This window comes from Schistocerca serialis, chromosome 3 (assembly GCF_023864345.2).
Source record: "Schistocerca serialis cubense isolate TAMUIC-IGC-003099 chromosome 3, iqSchSeri2.2, whole genome shotgun sequence".
In the NCBI taxonomy this organism is placed as follows: Eukaryota; Metazoa; Arthropoda; class Insecta; order Orthoptera; family Acrididae; genus Schistocerca; species Schistocerca serialis.
In genome coordinates, this window is record NC_064640.1 from 921,662,941 (window position 1) to 921,678,412 (window position 15,472).

General features: G+C 35.7%; 1 non-coding gene across 1 annotated transcript; it reads right to left on the minus strand.

Moving 5' to 3' along the window:
- Window positions 1–7,227: 7,227 nt before the first annotated feature.
- Window positions 7,228–7,302, minus strand: Trnat-ugu (transfer RNA threonine (anticodon UGU)). The gene has a single exon. It is a non-coding gene; the product is annotated as a tRNA-Thr (tRNA).
- Window positions 7,303–15,472: the final 8,170 nt, after the last annotated feature.

Below are 15,472 nucleotides of genomic sequence, written 5' to 3' on the forward strand. Positions count from 1 at the left end.
ATTGCTGACTTCTCCTTTTTTATTCTCATCGTCAGCCAGCCATGGTAATCTGCTTTGTTGTTTTAATACCTTCATCCCATGTCTTTCATTTCTGTGGTTTTCTTGTCCCCTTTTGTCCATTTACATGTTTGTTGCCCTTCATCGTTCTTGTGATTTTTCTTTTCATTCTGTTTTGAGTTGTCAGTCTTGTTCATTTTCTCACATTTGTGCCATTGTTTTATTCGGAACAAGGCTCTGATGACCTCGTAGTTTGGTCCCTTTCCCCCTCTCTCAATCAAACCAAGCAACTGTTGAAGATGCACCTACAAAATGACTGTTGGTAAACACTATAAACACTAACATCACTGTCTGCAGCTGCCCATTTACAAAGTGACTGCAACATGTTATCAGATTAGCTGATTATATGCTTCAACATTTCACAACTAAATATTTGCTCAAATGCAGGAGTTTTTACTCCTCAGTGCTTCATTTGAGATTGATTTGTACCTCATTGGTGATTGAGTGGTGTACTCTACATATAAAATTCATGTTACTAATCAGTACATGCTTAACCCTTTTGTATTTTGACATGTAGTGATGTTATTCTACTTATGTTTGTTTTTTCCATTACTGCCAGATTCTATCAAAAGATATGCAATAATTCATTCAATATACCTTTGATTTATTTTCAGAAACACATCGCAAATCCAGTACCACAACAGAACAAGTACAGGATTGCACAACCAGAATTTCTCTGCCACCAAACTATATTTTATGGGATGCTTACAAGTGATAGGCCATGGTCAGTACCCAAAATCATTATTTTATATTTTACCATCTGTGCCAAATTAATTTGTCTGGTAATATAGTAATGTTATGGTGCTGTCAATGATAGTCTCATAGATACACTTTAAGGAAATGGAATTGTGTACATTCCAATGTGAAAACCCACTGTCATAAAATGTTTATTGAAGTGGATGACACTTGTATTCCATGTGCTGGAGTTACTGTTGTAAGGAATGTGATTTTTTAGTATGACATGTCAAAAACAACTGCAGTAAAATAAATTTGTTTATTGCAAAAGGAGTTATGTCTCGTACATATATTGTCCAATTTTATATGTGAGTTGTCCACAATCCCTGCTCCCATCCCCACACAGAGAAATTAATTACAGAATCATTGCATAATGTTACATGTGTGTCTCTTGGAAGGGAGGGGGAAGAATACACACTTTCGAGAAGAGTTTACTGGTCCGTCCAAGGATAATTTTGTTTGATTGAGTTGCTTACGTTTCCTCAAAAGTAAAGCTGTGAGAAAGGATGAAATTAAAGTATTTTATGATTTGTTCTGCATGGAATGTAGAATGTTTTGTTATAATACATTCAATTGTTCAAAATTTATTGTCTTACTGCAAACTGTTAGACATCAGCTGTATTAGGTATAGATGTAACACATATTAGTGACATGTGAAAATTTCTGCTGGACTGCGACTTGCACCTGCATTTCTCTCTTATTGTGAGGAAATATTCCATGAAGTTTAGGGTTTGCAGTCAGATGTTACTGAACCAGTCTTTGGACTGCATAACTTCCAGCAATCCAAATGTAAATGGGATGAAGAAATACTGAGTATTCATCTGTCCTAGAAATTTCATCAAAGATTCACTGTGGATGTGTTTAAAATAAGGTATAATGAGCCAACTGTAACACATTCAACCAATGTTACACATCTTCTTATTTGTCTTGTGTTCAGTTCTTTTTCTTTGGTTCTTTCCACGCATCACCTCTACTCTGCTTGTAACTTCAGATTGATCTGTCTATGATAGTATATAATGGGCTATGAAAATGAACACTTATTTGCAAGGGTTTCTTCTAGATATGTTCAGTTTGATTTGATCTTTTGGATGTGACATGACCTTGAAGAAATAAAAAAAAAAGCAGAAGTAGCAACAGTTATGACCATGCTTGATTTGTAAAAAAGAGAGGTGCCAGTACTGTGACCTGCCAGGGAGTGTTTTTTTTTAATAAAAGTTTTAAACCATTATTTTAATGCTTTTTTTTATCATAGGTATTGGTGCGGAATACCATCACAAATCAAACACTGGTTATAACAACAAAAGCAGTTGTTTAGAATAGTGACACCAGTAACTGTATGTGGCTTGCTTTGTCATCTCACAGCAATAAAAAAGGAAGATCAACTTTTGACAATATTGTGAAAAGGATAGTTGCAACGCACCATATAGTGGAGATACTGATTCACAGAGGGGTTCAACAAAAAGACTGTCAAACAAAGCTTTTGGCCAAATAGCCCCTCATCAGAATCAAACGTGGCTGCAGTCTTTGGTTGCCAAGGCAAAATTTGAGCATCGTGCAGTGCTGCTCACAGGCTGGCCTTGGCAGCCAGAGACAGTGGTCAGGTGTGTCTTTGACTTAAAGCTTTGTTTGACATTCTTCTTGTTGTACCTATATGTGACTCAGCATCTCCAGTATGGATTTATATAATGTCCAGTTTTATGTGTATTTTGTCAGTTATGTCCTTACTCCCCACTGCCACCCAAACCAAAGAAACCGGTAAAAGAAATTGGTCTCATGAATTTCTGTGTGTTTGTGGTTGGGGGGGGGGGGGGGGGGGTAGACAGAAGGGAAGGTTTGCACTACTCACATGGAAAAATCTATCTTGGCATGTGTTAAAATTATTTAATTGGATAGATAAAAAAATCTACTCGCCAAGCAGCGGGAGAACACACACATAAGACTGTTGCGATTGGCAAGGTTTTGGAGCCAGTGGCTGCTTCTGCAGGCAGAAGGACCGAAGGAGAAGGAAGCAGGGTGAAGGAAAAAGACTGGAGAGGTCTAGAAAAATGGGTAGATTTTGGGCAAGTCACCAAGAACTGTTGCTCAGGGGAGACTTACCATATGGAATGAGAAGGAAAGATTGATTGTTGTGGACTGCATACAGCTTTGGCATCCAAGGCACATGTATTTGTTCGGTTGCAGACTCCATTACAGCAATACACCACCATACTCACCTCAGCCATCACTGCACGTAATTACCTCACCAGCCTATTTAAAAAGGTTTCCCGGGCCATCGCATCCAATCTTGGTACTGCTGATCCCTTCACAAAACACCTTCAGAGCACACTATTGGTGACTCAGTATTATCCTGCTCTGGAATACATTAATCAGCTACTTTGACTGGGCCAAGACTTCCTAAAATGATGACCTGTCTGACATTTTGCCCACCATACCTAAAATAGCTTTCCAACACCCCCCTACCCAAATCTCTGCAACATTCTTGTCAGACCCTTTGCTCCACCTACAGCCATTTTGCTACTGTATGGCTCCTACCCCTGTGACCGTCCCCACTGCAAGACTTGCCCTATGCACCCTCCTACCACCACCTATAACAGCCCTGTAACTGGCAAAAAAAAAAAAAAAAAAAAAAAAAAAGGGGGGGGGGGAGAGCCACCTGTGAAACGACACACACCATATACTAGCTGTTATGTAAACACTGTTCAACCTTCTACATTGGCATGACTCCCACCAAATTAAAAATTACAATGAATAGTCATACGCACAGGGTATGTACTGGCAACTCACAATATCCTGTTGCAGACCATGCTCTACAACATTACATTCATGACCTTGATGCCTGTTTCACCATGTGCGCCATGTGGATTCTTCCCACTGGACACCAGTTTCTCAGAACTCCGCATTTGGAAACTAGCACTACAACATGTCCTTGGTTCTTGCCCCCCACCTGGCCTTAATTTACGTTAATATCTTCCTTCTCAGCTTTTCTTCACTGTAACTACTCTTTGCTTCACTCCATTTTAGTTTTCTACATCTTTTGTTGTCTTTCACATCTATTTTTCACCCCCCCCCCTCCCCACCTCTGTTACGTACAAAGCACTTAGCTTCTCATGCTTATTAACTCATGCATGATGTTTTAGTAGTAATCTCTGTCTTGCGTATTACCCTGTCTTCTGCCTTTGAGCTCTCAGGTTTTCAAATCTCGTCCAATTCAGTTATCAACAGTCTGTCTTTCCTTCTCATCCTGTACAGTAAGTCTCCTGTGACACATGGTTCTGGGTGACTTTCCCAAAATCTACCCCTTTTCCTAGACCTCTCCAGTCCTTTTGCTTCACACTTCTTCGTTCCTCTTTAACCCTTCTGCCTGGAGGAGGAGCCACTGACTTTGAGAACTTGCCACTCACAACAGTTTTATGTGTGTGTTCTGCCAGCACTTGGTGAGTATATATTTTATCTATCTAATTAAATAATTTTATCACTAATTTATTGTTTTCATTGTTATATTAGTATGTGTTAATTAAGAAACCCCACCTAATCATGAATCTGCCACTATAGATTTACCATTGAGTCAACATACCAGAATTAGAAAATAATTTAAAAGTCATGAATGAAATCAAAATATTTTGTGATTGGCTCTTCATGGTATCTGAACCGTGTTACATTCATCTTTTTTTGTAGTGTGTTTGGCTACACTGATACAAAACTTGAGGAAGAGTACATGAGATGAAAGCTCCATGTATAATGGGCAATCAAATGAAAACAAGACTGATGAGAAAAAAGTAAGTAAACTGTTTATTATTTCAAAAGTAATCACCATAGCTGTGAATACATTTATGCCACTACGAGACAAGATAGTCAATTCCTTCATGGAAAAATGTTTTGCAGTTGTCTACAGAACCATGACTGTACCTGTGTGTGCACCTCTTGGTGTGAAGCAAACGGGTGGCCAAGAAAGTCTTTCTTCAGGGCTCCCAAAATATGGAAATCACATGAGACTGGGATTGTATGGAGGTTGTGTGAAAGCTTCCCAGACAAAACTCTGCAGCATAGTTGAAGCAACCTGCCAATAAAATGCCTGCTAAGGTTGTATAGTGTGTGCTGCAGATGTTTTGCTGGGAAAACCCTTACATTTTCTCTGTAAAGTCCCAATCTCTCCCCATATGATTTCCATATTTTTAGAGCCCCAAAGAAAGATATTCATGGCTGTCCTTTGCTTCAGATAAAGACGTGCATGCCTTGGTACAATTATGTTTCCATATGTAACTGCCAACAGTTTTCCATAAATACATTGACCACCTTGCCTTACAGTGGAATACACGTAACAACTATGGCAATTACTTCTGTATTAATGGATAGTTTACTTACTTCTTTCCCATATTTTTCATATTAATTTGACTGTCCTCGCGTGCCACTATCGCTAAGTTTGCTTTTGTAGATCTGTGTACTATGTAAGCAAGTGCTCTGTTATTATTTTACAGCATTTTATTATTATTTTAAATACTGTGTTAACCTCAAAAACTTGCATCTGTATGCTAGGTTAAAGATTCCCAAATTTGGTGGTTTTAATAATCCAGCTAGCTTATCTGCAGTACTAAAGCAATCAACAGTAAGTTCATAAACACTGATTTACATGCACCATTTTGGATTCGAGAACTGTAGACTCACTTTTTTGAGGTGGGGGCAGTAGAAGACATGTTTCACTGTACAGCTGAGCAACTTGAAACTTAGCAAGTGTGGATAACGCAATTTGCTATAACTCTACTCCTCACATAACTTTCTTACTTCCTTTTTGTATTATGCTGGTAGTAGATGTATCACATTTACATAAAGCACCCAAATTCATATTTGAGTGGCATGTCAGTAAAATTCATTTTTCATCGGTTGGAGTTCTGCTAATGCCAATGATATAGTTAATTTCTCACTGTACATGTTCCTTTAAGAGAAATCTTTATTTAAAAGCCATATGTGCAGAAACACATCGTGAGGTAACAATTGTTTATTTCCAGAATGACATAAATTATTTGAAAGTCCTCATTTCACTCTTTCAGTGACCATTTTATTATGTGTGAAAATTCATTAACTAAAAAGTTATTCGTAATTAAAGTTTCCACCACCCAGAAAATATTATTATTTGGACCATTAAGTATGTTTATGACATTATAACTGTAGTTATAAATTTCTTGCTCTAATTTTTCTGAACTGGAAAATAATTTTATCAGAGTAATTTGGCAATTAAGAAAACTACCATCCTGTGAAATTTCCAAGAAGCTCGGTAAATTCCCACAGCAGTGCATTTGGTATTAATAAAATATTCCCCAACTTTATTTACTTCCCAATCATCTATCACATAGATAAACCAAATTATTACTTGCCTTCCCATAATGTCATTGCCACTAATTTTGACATTGTCCTCTTTATATAGCAGTAGGAATTTTGCTCCCAGTAATTGTTACAGTAACTTCTCCTTGGCAGAGTCTTGATTAGCTATTTTCATCTTAATATCTCACTGTAAAAATTCATAGCATGCACTCATCCATTCCACATTTCAATGTCAAAGTCACTAACATGAGCAGATCTTACTGTTACACTCACTCAGTGTGATTATTTCATGCACTTGTTTGGAAAATCTGGCTGTAGATGTCCATGTAACATCTCTGCATTAAAGTGTTAGTAAAGCTTCAGTGACGGAGTTCTCTCAAATGCTATTTTGTGAAGATCAATTTTTTGTAGACTTGAATGATGACTTCATCATGGAAAGAACCTGCTGCTGTTTAGAGTTCATCAAGCGTAGTAGCTGACTTGGTTTACTTGAACTATAAAAATAGTTGATAGCAGAAGTAAATATTCATCATTATATGTTTTGGTGCTAAGAAATGTGAAGTAATCTCAAGTTTAAATCAATGGTGTCATGCCCATCACTTAAATATTAGGTTAAATCTCCAACCAATTTCAGAGAATGAGACTTCAAAATTACCAAAGAATACCAGCAATATAACCAGGTCAGTAATGTTACATAGTGTGTTTAGCTTTTCACTGGCCAACTGTAGAATCCATAATGATGAAGAGAAGCTTCGTAATAAGGCATTAAACATAAAATGTGGCTACCCATGTAACTAAATATGAGAGGAGTGCACATTAAAGAAAGCATTTTGTAAGAAACTTAATTTCCAACTGGAAAAACAGGTTGTCCAAAACTGCAATACTAAATACTATACGGTACAGTGTGCTCATTGATACTTAAAGTGTTTGTTTCTATTTCATGCAGTGAACAAATCATATGAGGAATGAGTCAGTTTTGTAAAGATTTCTATTCTTCATGTAGAAGGTACGCCTGTAAGAGTTGCTGTTAATTCAATTACAAGTGAAATGATAATTAAATGGACACCCTAGCTGCAAACAGGCGTTGATGTACTTCATTGGGGACATGTTGAAAATGTGTGCCCCGACCGGGACTCGAACCCAGGATCTCCTGCTTACATGGCAGACGCTCTATCCATCTGAGCCACCGTGGGCACAGATGATAGCGCGTCTGCAGGGACTTATCCCTTGCACGCATTTTAGGACATAAGAATAAAACTAAAGCAGTATGGTCTTTTATTAAATCAGAATTAGGTACAACAGTTAACCACCAGGAAATTTCAAAAAACATACAAAACAACGTTACTATTTCAAACTCTTCTCAAATAGCTCAATGTTTTAATAAGGTTCTCATAAATGTAACAAAATTTGGTGTAAATGTGATTACTTATCAAAACAGTGTGGATTTCTTTGGCCTGAACAAGAATAGTGACCACTTTGTGATATTTAGTAAAATCTCAGCTGAAGATGTAAAAATGCTATTTTGTCATTAACAAACAAAAATGCTCCAGGATGGGATCAAATACCCACCAAAGTAATTAAATTTGTATTTGATAAAATAGCACACTCTCTGTCCTTAATAATCAGTCAGTCATTTGAGCAAGCAAACTTCCCTGATGTGCTTAAGTATGCAGAGGTAAAACCACTGCACAAAAAAGGATCAATAGAGTGTATGTGAAATTACCACCTCATCTCTATCCTCCCAGTGCTATACAAGCTATTTGGAAAAATAGCTGCTGTCCATATAATAACTTTTATTGTGAAACATGGTTTTATTCTTAAAAACAAGTATGGGTTCCAAAAAGGGAAAAGCACCATGAGTGTTGTTAATGAATTCATTGAAAAAATCTGCTCATCACTAGATAAAAGCAACAAAGTAGCAGGTGCCTTCTGCGACCTTGCAAAGGCAATCGATTCTGGGAATCACTTCATGCTGCTTCATAAACTAGACAGATATGGCGTCAGACCAAATGCTCTGCAGTGGCTCAGATCTTATCTGACAAACAGGAAGCAAAGGGTAATCATAACATCTAACATCGTAAATTACACATCTCAGTGGGGTACAATACCACAAGGAGTCCCTCAAGGCTGAATCTTAGGGCCAACATTGTTTCTCTTTTACATAAATGATTTACCTCTTAGTATCAATGCAAATGACCTTCCTGCAGTGGTAACACCTGTTCCCATCAGATCACTGATGTTAAGTACTGTCGGAATAGGCTAGCACTTGGATGGATGCACTCAGCCCTTGTAAGAAAATTTAGAGCTACTTGATTGAGAAGTAGCAACTCCGGTCTCATAAACTGACATACTGCCGGGAGAGTGATGGGGTGACTACATGCCCCTCCATATCCGCATCCAGTGATGCTGGTGGGCTGAGGATGATACAGCGGCCGGTCGGTACCGTTGGGCCTTCCAATGCCTGTTCGGATGGAGTTTAGTCTAGTTTCTTAGTATCAGTGCCTAGCCAGTCATGTTTGCTGATAGTACTTATGTACTCCTTGAAAAACAAAATGTGGGAGAAATTCTGGATGGTGTTATAAACACACTAAACAACCTAGATACATGATTTCAACATAATGGCCATAAACTTAACTTTTCAAAGACCTTGTTTACACAATTTAGAACCAATCAATCAAAAATCGGTGACTTCAGTATTGTATATAAAAATCAAGTTATGGACCAAGCTCAGTCCTTTAAATTCTTGGGACTAAACTTGGACAAAAATCTAAGCTGGCAAGCACATATAGATTATTAACTGCAACATTAAACAGCCTTACCTTTGCAATGGATCTGGTATAACAGACGTAAGCTGCAATGATGAACCATAGTTACTTTGAATCTGTAATTAGATACGGTTTAATTTTTTGGGGAAATTCAAGCTACATGTCATGAATCCTGCTACTTTAAAAAAGAGTTGTTAGAAAAATGTGTGCTGCCCCTCCCAGAACATCCTTCCACCCATTATTCAATAACCTAAAAATATTACCTATCCCTTCACTGTACATATTTGAAATTATCATCTTTTTACATAATAAACCTGAGCTAAGGGAAGAAAACCATTTCAAACATATGTACATCACTAGACACAAAGATAATTTCATGCTTCCACAACAGCTCTTGAAACTCTACCAATGGACACCCTAGTACATGGGACTGAAAATTTACAATAAACTCAAGGGTAGAGATGTACTGACGATGGAGATAGGTTCGCTAAAGAGAAAACTATGTGATCTCCTGGTGGAAAATACTACTATTCAACTGAGGAATTTATGAATGATGAAATCATCATTTGACTAGTGTGATTGTTTAATATTATGGCATTGTGCATAATATTGTACACATATGTAAAGATAATGTACTATCACATCATAAGAAAAACAATATCAACCAGTACTGGTAAAAATAGTGGTAGGGAATTGTGTAATTATGTACATCGTAAGGCTAAAATTTATGTGTCTCCTGTACAGCATCATCAGTAGATTTGTAAATGTATGTTATGAGACAAATAAAATGGAAATACAAATACAAACTATCACCTAGCCTTTAAAAAAACCCCTTGTGCACTCCACAAATACTCTTGCTCCCCGAGTAGCTCCTACCTTTGTGTAGTGCACCCCTGACCTGTCAAGAGGAGTCCTACAACTCTCCACCCAATAACATAGCTCCAGAAATCTGCAGCCCAGATCATCACAGAGCCAACATAGCCTTTGGTTGAGACACTCCACTGGTCTCCAAACCAAAGGAACCCAATCACCTCTGGAAACAATGCTGCAAATTGCCAGCTCTGGTTGCACCCCACAGGCGAGGCCAGCAGGCTTAAATAAATGAATTACTTGACCATAAATACCAAAAAATTGCAACAACTTTTGTAACAATGATAAACACACATTTATGAGTATATTAATGAAAAAAATGATAGAAATAATAAAACTAGTGCAAACTGAGTTTAGTGATATTATTCCGGAACCAAATCGTGTCTTCATAGTGAGACCTAGTGCGTTGGATAGTTTGGTAATTATTTCATTTGACGCAACAAAGGTATCTTCTTCTTTTTCTGCAGCTGAAAATTTTGTACTATAAACTACTGTCTTACATAATTTTACTTCACAGTCGTCAACATACATTTTAATCACTCCAGCAAATAATTGTGACTACTTGTGGCAGTTTTATCTTGTACCTTAACTACAATGAAGTCACCTTTCTGCACTGTTTCAATATTTTCAAAGCCACTTGTGTACAAGTTAGCATCAAAGGAATCAACGTACTGGACATGATCAGGATCTTCACAGCTACTGCTGCTTTCTGCCAGTATTTGGCATACTTAATTTAATTTATGCCTTTTTGGCAATAGCTGTGCTCTTCTGTCTTCTGCTGCTGCCTCTGTCCATTGATGAACTGTTGTACTATTAAGGACAGTTTGTTTTCGTTTCCTTCTATGTCTGATTGTTTTCCTTGCACCCGTCTTAGTACATTGCCAAACTCATAATGTATGTGTAATTTCTGTTTGCTTATCTTCTGGCTGGTGTCCAAGATTCTCAACATTGTCATCTGCAGATGTGCTTGCATGTTCTCCCAGTGAAATATTTGTTATTTGTTGCCAAATTGGGAGATGTCTGTCTGGTATGTAAGACGATAAAAAATCATAGGCATTAAATATGTGTGAACTGATATGTTTGATACTACTAACACTAAAGCCTTTCCAAATGTCAGAGGCAGTAAATACCAAAGGAAATGCTACACCAGTTGCTAGGCTTAAAAAAACCCAAAACAGTTACACATACACAGGGATACAATTATTTAACATGCTACCACCTACAGCACACAGTGTATCATTGAATGTCTTCAAAAATATTACAAAAAGGTGGCTTGGACAAAAAGCATCCTATACACTAGAAGAATTTACAGTATGTAATAAAAATGATGTAATCTATTAAAACTGCTGTATGACATGACCACCATATTACATGAGCACTTCTGAAAATGTTATTGTACCATGCAGTTGTGCTTTATTTACATAATGTATTTTTACTCAATAGCTAACTGCTGTATGACATGACCACCCTATTACATAAGTTCTTCTGAAAATGTTATTGTACCATGCTGTTGTGCTTTATTTACATAATGCATTTTCCCAATGGTTAACATGTATTAAGCCTGTTTCATTTATATTTGTTAAAATGTTTTTCTTAGCATGTGTATTGTGTTACACATACAGTATCTCCTTTTGTCATTCTGCATGACACATTTATGTTTAATGACTACTAAACGTGTGCAGTATAAAACATATTTACTCATTCAGAATGTTTTTTTGTAGTTATATAGTGTATGTAAAATGACGACATCAACTGCATGAAAATTGCTTAAAGATGGATCAATAAACCAATAAACCAACAAGGGCTGTAATGTTATATGTGGTAATTCTTGGGCACTAGAATATGTTTCTTTGAAATTACTCATGAAATCAGAACAAGCACTCCTATATTTAGCCTTTAGAGGTCAACATAAAGTTGAATTTCCAGGCATTTTCCAACAGAAAGTAAATGAAACTGCATGAAAAATGGTTTTTACTTGAAAGTGCAAAGCTTACATTTATGTAATTTATTAGATGTTTGTATAAAATTGTTTGGTGTTAACTGAACCAATCCCCTTAACCGCAGATTTTACTGATACATATAATTCCAGCTTCACTTTATCAACAATCTTCAACATGAAAGGAAAATGACTCCATCCACAGCTCATATTTCATGGAGTGTCATAAAGCAATAAACACTTAACCTAAGTCAAGCAAGTAAAACTGTAGGAGAAATTGTTAAATGCAAAAATAAATTACTCTTACTAGTGGATTTCAGTTTTTTATCTATATCTGCAAATGTGGCTAATAGACAACATTCATATTAGCTCACTCAGTACAGCCCACCTAATGGAACATATTTATGGTACAAAAAAAAAAAAAATTTTTTTTTACTCTTGAATTGTTTATAATTGTGATGGTCCAATTAGCTTTGAGAAGCAGTTAACCCAGAAAGCCATTGGTCCAATGTAAAATGTAATTACGTTCAGTTGTCTGTATGAAAGTTCATCTTTTCAATACGTGTGTACCATATTATAAGTCTTTCAGACCAAGATTAAGAATATTGCAGTAAAAATAAATGTTGCATACACTAAATTTCAGTGAGAACAAAGTGTGTCAGAGACTTGCTCTTCAGACACGAGGAAAATAAAGTGATCATTTGAATAAGTTTTTCTCTGCTATGTGGTAGAGAGTAACGTCTCGCTGTTAATGTAGGTGGTTGCTGTTGAGAACTATCAAATAGTCATTTTTTTGTGTATAAAGCCAAGCAGAATGAAATATATGAAGCAGCAATGTATTATGTAATGGAGAAGTATATAATAATGATTTGGTGAAATATAAAGTGAATATGAAGTACTATGAAGTATATATGAAACAGCAATAGTTAGGGACCCTGTCTTTGTAACAGTTTCTTTTGCAAAAGTATCTCTTCATTCAACATGTTTGTAAGGGAATAAATAAGCAGTATAATGAGCATTGATAAATTGAAAAGTGAAATGATATACAAGAGAATGTCCTTTTGTTGTGATGACATGCCCAAGGAATATGACATTACTTGTTGAGAAGCTGCTGGACATTACAGCACTGTTGTCAGAAACAGAGTGATTCTTTTATAAAAAAAATGATAAAATACTAAAAATTATTTAATGAAGCTATGTGAATTACTAATTTATTTAGTGACTTGTTTAATATAAATTGCTGCACAGTTCATTTCTTTGATGTTGTTATTTTCTAACAGGAATTAAACATGCAGAGTATTTCACTAACTTCATTTCGAGAAGGTTAATTGGCCAGAGTCAGAGGAGACCAGTTGAGTAAATAAAGCAGCTTCCATTCTCATTTGATTTATATACATGTGTTGTTGTAAATTTTCTGTGTAACATTATACTGACAGTTATGTTCATTTATAATAAGTAAATTTCCAATTAATGAATAATCATTCTTACTAGAAATATAGAGATAGAAATTACTAGTGCACTAATTTAGGAAATTTGTTTGTCTATCCTTGTTTGTAAATGCTGAACACCACTATGCATCAGTACAATACAATACAATGGACGTGAGTGAAAATTTGAAGGAGAAATCACAGAAAGGACCTACAGCAAACCGTGAGAGTGGTTTTTGTGAAGATGGTGCCAATAATGAGTAATGAACTGTGTTAACACGGTGAAAAAATTGGGAAATATGAAGAATAAGTTATGGCCCATGAAGTTCTGTGATATAAATGTGTTTTGAAATATTATAGTTATGTACATATAATGCTATGCACTTGTATGTTTAGAAATTTTGTAAAATTTTATGTCATAAGATGGCCAGGGGAAGCTGTTAGGTAACATTTATTTAGGATACCTGATTTGAAAATTAGTTTAAAGCATTATGGTAACATTGTTTCTTTTTTATGTATTTTGATACATGTAATAGACTCTTATAGACCACTGAATTATCCAGTAAGCTAATTGTCAATAACAGTCTGTTTAATTCAGTTGGAGGGTGAAGAGATGTAGCAAGTTGTAAAATACTCCAACTGTTGTGTTTTCTGCCCACATGAATAACTGAAATTCATTCACTTTTTCATTCTGTATTTATTGCTGTCATACATGCAATATGTAAGATATACAGGAATATGTAAAATTTTTATTTATGTGAAATGCCATTTAAAATTGTTCAGTTGTTTGTATTTATCTTCCTGATTAAAATGGCATATTTTCATTAGAAGGCTCAGAAATTAAATGTTATGGCGAATTAATGTTTGGACACTCATAATTTGAATGGCCTATTTTGCTTTAATATCGGCAAGATTTTGAACTTAGAAGACATAATTTTTTTGCTATATTTTTTTCTGAATCAGAGAACAACTCTCACTGATTAATTCAGTCACTAATTAAGATTTTGGATAACTGAAGATCATAAAATATGGATTTCAGGATAGATGCCTTACTTGTAGATAGGGGATTTCAGACTACAAAAAGGTAATGATGTTCCACATGCTTTTATCATTTATTAACCTGAAGCATTTTTCATAAACGAGATAATAGTAAAGTCCGCAAGTCCACACAAAATAGTGAAATCTAACTTAGCAAGATTTAAAAACATTGAGTAATTTTATAAATCACATAATGTTCTTGTGCCTGTCTTTAAATAGCCACCCCTCCCCCAAAATCAACATTCTGTGTAGTAGTAGTATTAGTAGTAGTAGTTTATTCATTCAGCGACAATGTACATTGTATGGATTTTGTCAAAGAACATAGTATAACAAAAATAAGATAAGGGTGTACAGTTTCCTACATACTACAATGGTTCATTGTACCCATCACAATATTTTTGGGCAGTACAACTTTGATTACTGTAACAATATAAAAGTATGAGAAGGATCTTTCACATGAAATACATTACAAGTAAATAATTGATTTAACACTTTTGTTCAGAAAAGTTTTCATTGAGGCTGTGACAAGCATTTGATTTGTGGTACTATTAACTTACAGTAAATGAATGTAGTTACTTGCTACAAGGGCAGGTATTCATTTATACTGTAATAGCAGTTGGTCATTAAGAATTTAAATATTGTTTCCTTGAATGTAGACAATGTTTTTATTTCTCTTAGCTGAGTTGGAAATTTGTTGTACAAAATAGTACCCTGAATATTGGTTTGTTGTTGTGTTAAAAGCCTTGTTTACTCTTTTTATGTGGATGTCATTGCACATTCTTGTATTGTAGGAATGAGGATCTTAGTTGGTTTTATAAGTATCAATGTGCATTTTTATATTAACAACACTTTTTTATATAAGGCATGGTAAGAGTAGAATATTTAAGTGTTGCAATAACTGTTTGGAAGGTGTTAGCCTTGTACTGTTTGAAATTATTCTAACAGCCCGTTTTTGTAAGGTGAATATGGTTTTTCATGTTTGCCTTATTATGACCCCAGAGGGTTAGACCATAGGTGATAGCCGAATGGATGTAAGCAAAGTAGACAGTTCTGCTACACTCTCTACTAATAATGCAAAGCAAGCAGAGTTTAACTTGTTAGTGAGGTACTTATGTTGATTAAAGTGAAAGTCTGTGAATGGTGAGCAACCAGGTAAAATCTCTATGTAGAGTTGTGTTAGACTCATGGAAGTAATACCAAACGAACAACATCAATGCATCAGAAAGTTCTGTGACACCCTAGCTCTCAGAAACATACTATAACATTCAGAGTCAAAGTCCAGGGTAAATATCAAAGACCTAATACCTCATGTGAAAATCTGTGCTCTG